This window comes from Akebia trifoliata, chromosome 15, assembly GCF_017979445.1.
Source record: "Akebia trifoliata isolate Shusen 1 chromosome 15, ASM1797944v1, whole genome shotgun sequence".
Taxonomy (NCBI): domain Eukaryota; kingdom Viridiplantae; phylum Streptophyta; class Magnoliopsida; order Ranunculales; family Lardizabalaceae; genus Akebia; species Akebia trifoliata.
Genome location: NC_141389.1, coordinates 17,815,327 through 17,827,470, shown reverse-complemented (window position 1 = coordinate 17,827,470; position 12,144 = coordinate 17,815,327).

Here is a 12,144-nt window from a genome sequence, read left to right as displayed (position 1 = left end):
TATTTTCGAAAAAACAATATAGATAAACCCCGTGTCCATTTTATCCCTAAATAAATCCATATTCACCATTTCTTATCCTTTTGCAACCACAACCTAATCATACGTTTCGTCCTATTTAAAGTCCTCTCAGATCAGGGAATAGTTCAAGGCATCTCAATCACGGTGAAGGCACGTCATGAAAAAACATCGTCAGTGCGGTCTATCTTGCCACTTAAATCGGGTTTCAAGCCGCCAAAGTCGTTGGAAGATCCGAGAGGGGAGACCAGGTCAAATATTTGAAAAAAAAGAGTGACTTGAAGTATAGAGTCATTGATCTCGAAGCTCAACTTGAGTCACCGCACCATGAAAATCGTCGGAGGAACTCGAGAGGGGAGTCCAGATCTGTAACTCAAGAAAGAGAGCCACTAGAAGAGTAGACTATTTGATCTCGCAGCTTTACTTGAGTCACCAAGCCACAAAGGGCATAAAGAAATCGAGAAGACATTCAAAGAAAAAAAATCTATAAAGTAAGCATAGACTGAAAGGGCATAATGAAAACTTGCAAGGGCACTATAAGTAAAAAAATCAGTCCATGGCAAGAACAAAACCACCGGCATGATGAAAACTCAAAAAGGTCGTCGATGTGCAAAAATGTGGAAATCAGGTCTGGTGAAAACCGTAACTGGCGCCAGGGGTAAAAATGAAAAAAAAAAAAAACAAAACAAGAAAATAAAAATAAAAATAAAAATGAAAAAAAAATTCCTGGCCCGCAAGAGTATAAATTGTGAACGACAAAAATCTTGAAATCCTCAAGGTTCCAACAAATACAACGAAGATAACTCAATCAAAATTCTCAATCTCGGGGATGACTCTAAAGAGGCGAAGGATCAGCTGACACTTGTATCCTTGACATTTGGCAAAGGCACCATGATCGTTGATGTTTGGAGTCGCCAACACTAATTTGTCACAGATTATTCAACAAAGGCAATCTTTTAAAACCTAAAACAAAAAAAAATGCATCATCAAAATTATTATTTTTGGCCTATGACGAAGAATCTAGGACTTTTCTTAAAATCAAGAGTTTTCGAAAGTAGTAGATATATCTGAGGCCACTACGTAAAAACCCTATTTCATTCATTTCAAATAGTATTACATCATTATCATTAAAAGCAGGGTACAAGAAGGAATAACGGGCAAAGAACCACTCAAGCATTTCTCTGGCAAGCGTAGAAGGCAACAAGTCATCCTCTAGGGCTTGATCTGAGTAGCTTGGTCAATGATGATTCTCTTCACATCCGAGGCATGATGACACACCAAATACTCAAATATCATACATCATGCAAGTATCTCTCAAGGATGGTCACGCTACACTAAGCTCTCTCAAGATGATCCTATAACTTCCATGAAGGGGAAATTAAGTTCTAAATTTAAAATCAATGAGGAAAAAAGAAAAAATATCTCAAAATTGAATTGCATGGTTCAAAACGTCAATTACTTTCAAAAATCATAAAAAATGGTATCTAAGATTTCAAACGAGCTCCGTGCCACGAAATCAAGGGTTTCAAAAAGGCTAATCCTGTCAGACCCCGTGCTTGGGTAGCCACATTTTACAAAAAATTCTTCAATCTATCCGACGTTTTTAATCATCATGCAATAAATTATTTCGGATTCGTGCAAATAAAGGGTCTAAATTATTCTTTGTAGTTCCTTGCAAGCAACTCCTACAAATAGGGGTAGCTGTAGACACCCCAATTTGCACGAACCCGTTAGGAAGATCCAAATTTCCTCGAATTGATTCCGATTTAGAACTCAAGCTCTTTGATGGACCCGCGTTGCCACGTGACATCATCATTCATGCATACATGCATACTTGTTGCATCTCATATCATTCCATATGCCATACCTTGTCCCTAATCTACTTTAAACCTATATCCATCACCCATATCCTAACCCAAATCCATAAATAAAGTCCATATCCAAACTCAACACCAAGTCCATCCTAAGCCCAAACCCAAGTCCATATCCTAACCCAAACCCAAGCCCAACACCAAGCCCACTCCAAGTCCATTCTCTCACCCCTTCACAAGATGACACATGTTGATACCTCATAAGCTCCCAATACCCAATGCATCATCTAATTGGAGGGTCAACTTCCCTTTTGTGAAAACTCAAGAATACCATTTTCAAAAAGTTTAGTCAAACCAAAAAGGTTATTTGGTCTTTGGTAATAATCCATAAAGGTGAGAGAACTTCCCATTATGCCCTCAAAAGGTGAGAATCTTCAAGTACATACATGAAGTTCTCCCATTGGTCCATTTCAAAAATATACTTCTATCATTGCTTTATGAGTTATTTACAAATGAACCAAAATCTACTTTTCACCTACCACTTCACCTTTACACATGTCATCCTCCTATTCACCCTTCCAAATGTGCTTTTGTTTCCCATTAGTCCATTTCAAAACTACACTTCCACCTTTACTTTATGAGTTATTTACAAATAAACCAAGATCTACTTTTTACCTACCATTCCATTTTTACACATGTCACTCCCCCATTCATCCTCCTAAAAATACTTTTGCTCTCTCACCTCTATTTACTAAAAAATCAAGGATCAAAGAATGTTTTTAGGATTTTTTCACAAATGTCATCTTTACTCTCATACAAATGGAAAATCCAAAAAGAAACAACCTAAATCTCATGTCCATTTTCTTTATTTTTAGGGTTGGACCACTTTGTCCCCAAAAGTTCTCCAAAAACTCTATAAATACCCTCATTTTTTATGAGCAATTCATGCTCTCAAGCCCCCATCTCTCAACCTAAAACTCTACAAAAATTCTTACTCATTCTCTCATCTTCTAAACTTCAACCCAACCTTCAACCATCTCATTCAACTCTCAAGTTTTCTTTTCAAGATTCAAATTCATCAAGGGACAAGGTAGGGTTTAACATGTAGATTTTAATTCAAAGCTTGCATATTCTTCTTCTAACCCTCTATTTTATTTTCTTTTTAGAAATCCTATAGGATGTGATGAATACCCTCTCCCATCCCCGGTAGATTGGACTAAGGTTCAATCGAAATGATAGGGGTTGAAGCCCTTTTAACCTTAGTTTCATGCATCATATTGTACGCAATGCACACACCTACTCATGCATGGCAATGATAAAGAAATGTGTCACCCTCTTGATGGGGTAAAACACTAAGTTTCTAGCCACGCATACATGCATCAAGGTTGTGGCTTCAAAGGAACTCCATCATAGAGTCCCTCTAAGAGCTTAAACCAACATTCATTTCATAAATGCAATGTGACTACATGGGTCATTCTCTTTCATAGAATGCCCCTTAATATTACTTTGAAATCAAAATCCCTTTTTAGGGAATATTTCACTTAATGCACACACCACTCTTACCATACATTCTCATGCATTTTAATATTTATTTTTTTGAGTTTTTACAAGATAAAATGGCCAAGCAAGGTAACCACCTTTGGTGGAGAGGATGGAGTGCCTAACACCTTCCCCATCCTCTAATCGGATCCTTACCTAGATCTTAGGTAGACCTTGCCCTTTCTAACATATTAGAGTCACTACAATGCCATTGAAAAAATAGTTTCTAAAAAATCAATTCGGGTGCCCATTCACACCCATTTTCAAAAAAGAATGGTGACGACTCCAAATAAAGTAGCATTGAGGTTCATGGCGAACATTTCATGTCTACAAAGAAGTTACGAAGCAGATTAACGCTGGATTCTTGGAAGTAGTAGAATACCCTGAGTGGATTGCCAATGTCGTCCTGGTGTCGAAGAAGGATGGAAAAGTCAGGATGTTTGTGGACTTTAGAGATCTAAACCAAGCGAGCCCAAAGGATAGCTTTCCTTTACCACACATAGACGTTCTAGTAGATAGTACAGCAGGGCATGCTTTATTATCCTTTATGGACTATTTTTTGGGGTACAATCAGATAAAAATGGATCTTCGGGATATGCAAAAGACGCGTTTATCACATAGTGGAGAACCTTTTGCTACAAGGTTATGCCTTTTGATTTGAATAATGCCAAAGCCACCTATCAAAGAGCAGCCACGACGTTACTGCATGATGTGATACATAAAGAACGACTGGGGCATGTTGCTGCATTAGAAAAATTTCTCACAAGGATTTAAAAATACAAATTCTGTCTCAACCCAAAGAAATGTGTGTTTGGAGTAACTTCTGGAAAATTGTTGGGATTTGTGGTCAGTCAAAGAGGGATCGAAGTAAACCTTGTGACGATTAAAGTTATCCAAGAAATGCCATCGCCGAAAATCGAAAATCAAATTCGAGGTTTTTTAGGCAGAATCTAGTATGTCAGCAGATTCATCGCTCAACTCACCAACGTCTGCGAACCTATTTCAAGCTTCTCAAGAAAAATAAACCAACAGTTTAGAATGAGCAATGTCAAAAGGCCTTCGACCAAGTCAAGGAGTATCTCTCGAACCCGCCTATTTTGATTCCACCCACATCGGGTGAACCACTTCTTTTTTATCTGTTAGTCACAGAAGAAGCTATGGGATGCATGTTGGCACAGTATGACAAAGATACTCGCAAATAAAGGGTTATCTACTACATCAATAAGAAGATATTAGAGTATGAACGAAAGTATTTAGCCCTAGAAAAAACTTGCTTGGCACTAGTTTGGGCTGCTCAGAGACTTCAACACTATATGCTATCTCATTCAATTATCTTGTTATCTCAGATGGATCCTCTCAAGTATCTTTTCGAGAAACCGACACTGACAGGGAGAACCGCACGATGGTTATTGTTGTTATCAGAGTTTGATATCACGCACGTTACACAGAAATCCATCAAGAGGAGAGCTGTGGTAGAATACTTAGCAGATTACCTGGTAGTAGAAGGAACAAGGCCTATTGATCCGTTTCAAGATGAGAATATCTTACATGTTGAAGAAGAGCCTCAGAACCAAACATGGCAGTTGTATTTCGATGGAGCCGCCAATCAGAATGGGTGTGGAATAGGGGCAGTCCTGTTTTCTTCGGAAGGATGTCACGTTCCGATTGCTATTAAGTTAGCTTTCTCTAACACCAATAACACAGCCGAATATGAGGCATGCATTGCTAGACTTGAAGCTGCGTTGAATCTGGGCATTACAAAAATTGAAGTCTTTGGGGATTCAGCCTTGGTCATACACCAGTCATTGGAAGAATGGAAGACTAGAGACGAAAAGCTGAAGCCTTATCATGAGCATTTGTTAAACTTTGTGAGTAAGTTTGAAGCTATTCTGTTCCAACACGTGTCAAGGGAAGATAATAGATTTGTTGACTCGTTAGCCACTCTATCTTCAATGATCCATTTACCTCCTGGCATGGAATTGAGGCCGATCACTATTGAAGTTAAAGAAAAACTTGCATATTGTTGTCAGATCAATATTACTACTCGACTACCTAATGGAAAGCCGTGGTACACAGATATTAAAAAGGTGTTTAAAAAATAAGAATTTCGAGAAGAAGCATCGAGGAAGGAACGACAAACCCTTTTAAGATTAACATCTCAATTCATCTTGTGCGCAGGAAGTTTGAACAAAAGGTCTTATGATGGGATTCATTTGTCGTGCGTCGATGAAGGTCAAGCTGAACAGATAATGGTTGAACTACATTCAGGAGAATGCGGCACTCATATGAGTGGGAAACTGTTAGCTAAGAAAATTATGAGACAAGGGAACTACTGGCCTACGATGGAAACAGATTGTCATCACATGGTCAAGACCTGTCACAAATGCCAAATACATGCAAATCTCATACATGTGCCACCTTCTCGATTAATTGGTCGGACTTCACCATGGCCATTCTCAATTTGGGAAATCAACATTATTAGTAAAATATCGTCTAAAGCATCAAATGGGCATGAATACATTTTGGTTGCTATCGATTATTTTACAAAGTGGGTCGAAGCTGCCTCTTATGCTGTCCTCACTGCATCTCAAGTTACAAAATTTATCCAAACGAACATCATTAGTCGGTACGGGATACCTTCGAAATTGATTTCAGACAACAGGTCACATTTCAAAGTTAAGGTTATTACTTTGTGTTCAAAGTTTAAAATCTCACACCACAAATCATCTTCTTACCGTCCTCAAACTAATGGAGCAGTCGAAGCAGCTAATAAGAATCTTAAAACTATCATAAGGAAAATGTGTCAATCACATCGAGATTGGTCTGAAAAACTGCCATTTGCACAATGGGCATATCGAACTTCAATTCGATCCTCTACTGGAGCTACTCCCTACTCCTTAGTGTATGGCATGGAAGCAGTCTTGCTAGTTGAAATGGAAATTCCATCTCTGAGGGTCTTGTTGGAAAGTCAGTTGTCAAAAACAGATTGGATTCGCCAGCGGTATGAAGAATTGAATTTGATTGAAGAAAAACGACTGAGAGCTATGTATCACGTGCAAGCTTATCAAAGAAGAGTTGCCCGTGCATTTGATAAAAAGTTCAAGGTTTGTCACTTACAAGTCGGGGATTTAGTATTCAAATAGCATCGAGCACCTATCTTTGACCCTAGATGGAAGTTCAAACCGAATTGGGGAGGTCCATACATTATCAAGGAAATATTACCAGGAAAAGCTGTCGGACTTCAAAATCATGATGGAATCAGGTTACCAGAACCAACCAACCTTGACCAAATCAAATGGTACTACATTTAAGGAGTCCATTTTTGGCCGAATCAATTTTCCTACTACCTAGTTCATTATCTCCTTTCTCAACACCTTTGCAGCCTGTTAAAAAAAAGAAAAAAAGAAAAATATGCCTTTTACTTCTTAGCCTGAGTACCTAACCCAGGGGAGGGAAAATCCGAACTACGTTTTGGTCTGATCCCAAAAATTTGGGGTACGTAGGCAACCTGAGAAGTTACTTCAGGCTCGAACACATCAAAAAATATATATAGATTCCGCAACAAAGGAAAAATCTAAAAAGAAAAAAATTCAAAAGAAAAAGAAATATCATTCAAAATGAGGAAGAAAGTTCAAGAAAAAATTTTAAATGAAATGCCACACAAGGGGCATTTGGATTTTTGAGCCTTAAAATTCCTTTCTTTTTATGCCTAGTCCCAAGCCTACCTATAAAAGTCCTCCTAAGTACCGTTTGAAAAAGTCAAGGAGGGTAGCGAAGTATGATTAGACAGTAATTCTAGAACTTCAGAGGAGAAGAAAAAGATTAAAAAAAATTAAAAAAAAATTGAAGAAGCCTACTAAGTTGAAAACCTGGAAAGGGCGACTTAGGCAAAAATTAAGGCAAGCTCGCAAGGTTGAAAATCTGAAAGGAAAACTTTGGCAACAATCAGAGCAAAGAAAAAAGAAAGAGCTCGCTAGATCGAAAATCTAAAAAGACGATCTAGGCAAAAGCTAGAGCAAGCTTGCTAGATTGAAAACCTGAAAAGGCGATATATGCAAAAGTTAGAGCAATAAAGAAAAACAGAAGAAAATCCCAAGCTGAAAGCTGCCCGAGCTGAAACATCAGAAGTCCGAATTATCAAGGATAATACTTAGCTTAAACCAGGTAAAGACTCAGAAACCACAGGTATCTTGTCTATAATCGATCTGAAAATTCTTACTTCCCCAAGTGAACCAATGGAGAAAAGGGTGAATTCTATGATGAGTCTAAAAGGAAATATTTTGTTCTCTTGAGCCTGACTCAAAATCTTCAATAAAATCAATCAAAATTAAAAGTTGGATCTTTATTGCGCTTGTGGTAATCAAATATTTCAAACCTTCATACAAGGGACATTTTCTTTTTCCTCTAAATGTAGTGTTTCCCCTTTATACTAGGGGCATTTTTTTAATTTTTTAATGATGTGTCCAATGCCATGTTTATTGTCAAACTAGGGGCAATTTATTCTTGAGCAATGCCAATCCTAAAAGATAATGGGAACCCCAAACTTAAGGCTACCCTGTTGATAACAGTTTTTCGAAAAAACCCTTAAGATTTAAAAGAAATAAAAACTCAGGTTTTAAATTCACAAAACTTTTTTGATAAAACCTTGAGGTTCAAACAAATGCATTTTGAATCTCACATAGGAGATAGGGCATCCATTCTGTCCCAAATTTATTCATTCCCAGATTCAACCACTCTTTTCCAGATTCATTTTCAATCATTTCTCTCCCAGATTTATTTCTTTGTTCTCAGTTTTACTTAGCCAGATGCCGCTGAGGGTTTTCTCGAAATTATGCTCAGATGCCGCCAAGAGTTTTCTTGGAATTATGCTCAGATGACGCCGAGGGTTTTCCCGGAACTATGCTCAGATGCGGCCGAGGGTTTTCTTGGAATTATGCTCAGATGCCGCCGAGGTTTTTCTCGAAACTATGCTCAGATGCCTCCAAGGGTTTTCTTGGAATTATGCTCAGATGTCACCGAGGGTTTTCTTGGAATTATACTCAGATGCCGCCAAGGGTTTTCTTGGAATTATGCTCAGATGCCGTCGAGGATTTTCTTGAAACTATGCTCAGATGCCGCTGAGGAATTTTTTGGAATTATGCTCAGATGCCTCGAGGTTTTCTCGGAACTATGCTCAAATGCCGCCAAGGGTTTTCTTGGAATTATGCTCAAATGCCGTCGAGGATTTTCTCGGAACTATGCTCAGATGCCGCCAAGAGTTTTCTTGGAATTATGCTCAGATGCCGCCAAGGGTTTTCTTGAAATTATGCTCAGATACCGCCGAGGGTTTTCTCGGAACTATGCTCAAATGTCGTCAAGGGTTTTCTTGGAACTATGCTCAGATGCCGCCAAGGGTTTTCTTGGAATTATGCTCAGATGCCACCAAGGGTTTTCTTGGAATTATGCTTAGATACCGCCGAGGGTTTTCTCGGAACTATGCTCAGATGCCGCCGAGGGTTTTCTCGAAACTATGCTCAGATGCCGCCAAGGGTTTTCTTGGAACTATGCTCAGATGCCACCGAGGGTTTTCTCAAAACTATGCTCAGATGTCGCCAAGGGTTTTCTTGGAATTATACTTTGATGCCGTCGAGGGTTTTCTTGGAATTATGCTCAGATGCCACCGAGGGTTTTCTTGGAACTATGCTCAGATGCCGCCAAGGGTTTTCTTGGAATTATACTTTGATGCCGCCGAGGGTTTTCTTGGAATTATGCTCAGATGCCGTCGAGGGTTTTCTTAGAACTATGCTCAGATGCCGCCAAGGGTTTTCTTGGAATTATGCTCAGATGCCACCGAGGGTTTTCTCAGAACTATGCTCAGATGCCACCAAGGGTTTTCTTGGAATTATACTCAGTTTATATTTACTTCATGCTCAGATTTGACTCATTTCCAACTCAAACTCTTTGAAATCTATCTTAGATTTTGACCCCACACACTTGCACAGTTGTTACATCAGTCAAGGAGAACTTTTTAAAATTCAAGGATCTGACACTGCTAGTGAGAGCTCGCGCTCAAGGACCTAACATTTTTCTAGTTCGGGGAGAGTTTTACGCTCAAGGATCCGAATACCCCAACGAATTGCTAAATCAGGCTACAAAATGAACTATCACTAGCTTTGGCATTCGGATATCACACTATCTACCAAAATAGATTTGCTATCTAGTTTACTTCAACCCTCTGCCAAAGAGGGGCATCTGTAGACACCACATTTTTGCATCCGCTTGATTAATCAAGTCGTCAACCCGATCGCAAAGGTTCCTAATGTTGGATGTCTATTCCAATGCTTTATTTTGTTATCAGATATGTTTCAGAAATCCAGATGAGGTATCTCAAAGTGACAAAACTTAGAAATCACGCTACACTAGGAAAATACGATCCCAGAAACATAGAAATCATCATCTTGCAAACCAAAAAGAAGTTTCACGATAAAAATCACTAAAAATGACTAAATTACCAAAATACCCCTATCATCAAAACAACCCTTGAGCCTACATTACGCTTAGGAAAATCCACTCAAACACATAAAACAACAAATCGAAACCAAGTAAACCACTTCACCATTTTTCACAAAATTTGACAAAATTATGAAAATACCCCTCATAAAGTTCACGACCATTTCATACAAAAAACTTCATAAATGACAAAAACCAACATTCCTATTGAATTTCTTACGAAAAACTGATTCCAAAACATCCTAGAACATGGAAAAAAGACTTAAAACGTAAAAAATCCTCTCCGAGGGTAAAATGGTAACTTCACAATTTTAATAATTAAAAATTTTAAAATTAATAAATAAATCATTAAATAATGTAAAGTGAAATATTAATAAAATTAATTTTAAAATGTGAATAAAAAAATCGATCAATCAGGCTTTCAGGCAAAATTGTTGAGGGTTCGTAAGATATTTCTTTAAGGACCCCTCTATTTGGGGGTCCAAAGAATTAAAGATATAATAGAAAGGGGTTCTCCAAAAATTTAAAGTCAATCAAGAAAGACTAAAGTCAAGATATTAAAGTCAATCAAATAAGACTAAAGTCAAAATTAAAGTCAATTAAGTAAGACTAAAGTCAAGTATTAAAGTCAATCTCATAAGACTAAAGTCAAAACCCTAAATCAAAACCCTAATCTAAATTAATCAAGCCAATCTCATATGACTAAAGTCAAAACCCTAAATCAAAATCCTAATCTAAACTAATCAAGTTAATCTCATAAGACTAAAGTCAAAACCCTAAGTCAAAGCCCTAAATACTAAGTCCATCTCATGAGACCAAAGTCAAAATCCTAATTAAAACTCTAAAAGAAACCCTAATCAAACCCTAATGTTTCTAAAAACTTTATAAATAGGAGCCTCCACACCCTATTTTCGTATCAAAGAAAAAATCCTAGAAAAAATAGGTAAAGAAGCCTCCACAACCTCCCCAAAACTCTAATTTTGGAGTCCCAACTCCTTCCCTAACACCCCTACTTTGATTTTAGCCTAAAAAACACCTAGAAACCTTTCAAAAATACTCTAAAAATCTATAATAAATTCAAAGCACCCAGATCCAAAAAGGAGATACTTTACCTCGAAGATCAAAAATCAGATCCGAAGACAGAACAAAGCAAGGAGTACGGTACAAGGAGTTATTTTCACCAGATTTGAGGGAATAATACTTTTACAGATCGAAGGTAAGATTTTTCATTATTTTTTAATCTAGGTTTTGTCATTAGCGATGTAGTTGTATTTGGAATAAGTAGAGACCGGCATTGGCCGGGCGGGGTTGGTGCTTAACACCTTCCAACCCCGTAACATGATCCCCGGATTCAGATTTTTATAGTAGATTAGTTCTTTTTTATCCATTGTAGGGTCAGTTTGGTTCCTAGACCATAATAACGAGGTGCGACTCCCAAACCTCAAGGGTCAAAAGCGGATCCGCACACCCCACGGATTAAGGGTGCTTTCAATAGACGTAGTCTATCCCCCTCATATCAATAGGGTAAGATCTTTCTAGGTACCGACTTTGATCAAGAACTGCAATTGGCACTTTTTAAAATCTTTTTTTTAATGAGAAAGTTGAATGCATTTGAGTTGATTGATCGGTTGTTATCTTTGTTAGATCATGGACTTGGTTCAAAATTAGATATGGATCCTATTTGTAGTGGATTTGGGTCTTAGACCCAGTCGAAATGGATCTGGGTTGTGGTCCCAGTTGAAACGAATCTAGGTCTTGGACATTGTAATGGATCTAGGTCGTTGGCACAGTTGTAATGGATTTGGGTCGTGGACCCATTGAAATGGATCTGGGTCGCGGACTCAACTGAAATGGGTTTGAATTTAGGTTGTGAACCTAATTGAACGGGATCTAGGTTGTAGATCCAGTTGAAAATGGATCTGGGTTGTAAATCCAGTTGAAATGAATCTGGGTTGTGGACCCAATTGAAACGGATATGGATCGGGGACCCAGTTGAAATGGATTTGGGTCGTGGACCCAGTTAAAATGGATATGGGTCGTGAACCTAGTTGAAACGGATCTGGGTCGTGGATCCAGTTTGAATGGTTCTAGGTTGCGGACCCAGTTAAAACGGATCTAGGTCATAAATTTAATTAAAAATGGATCTGGGTCGTGGACCCAATTGAAACGGATCTAGGTAGTGGACCCAATTGTAATGGATTTGGATCTGGGTCATAAACCCAGTTGAAATGGATTTGGATCTAGTTCGTGGGCCCAGTTGGAATGGATTTGGATCTAAGTCGTGGACCTA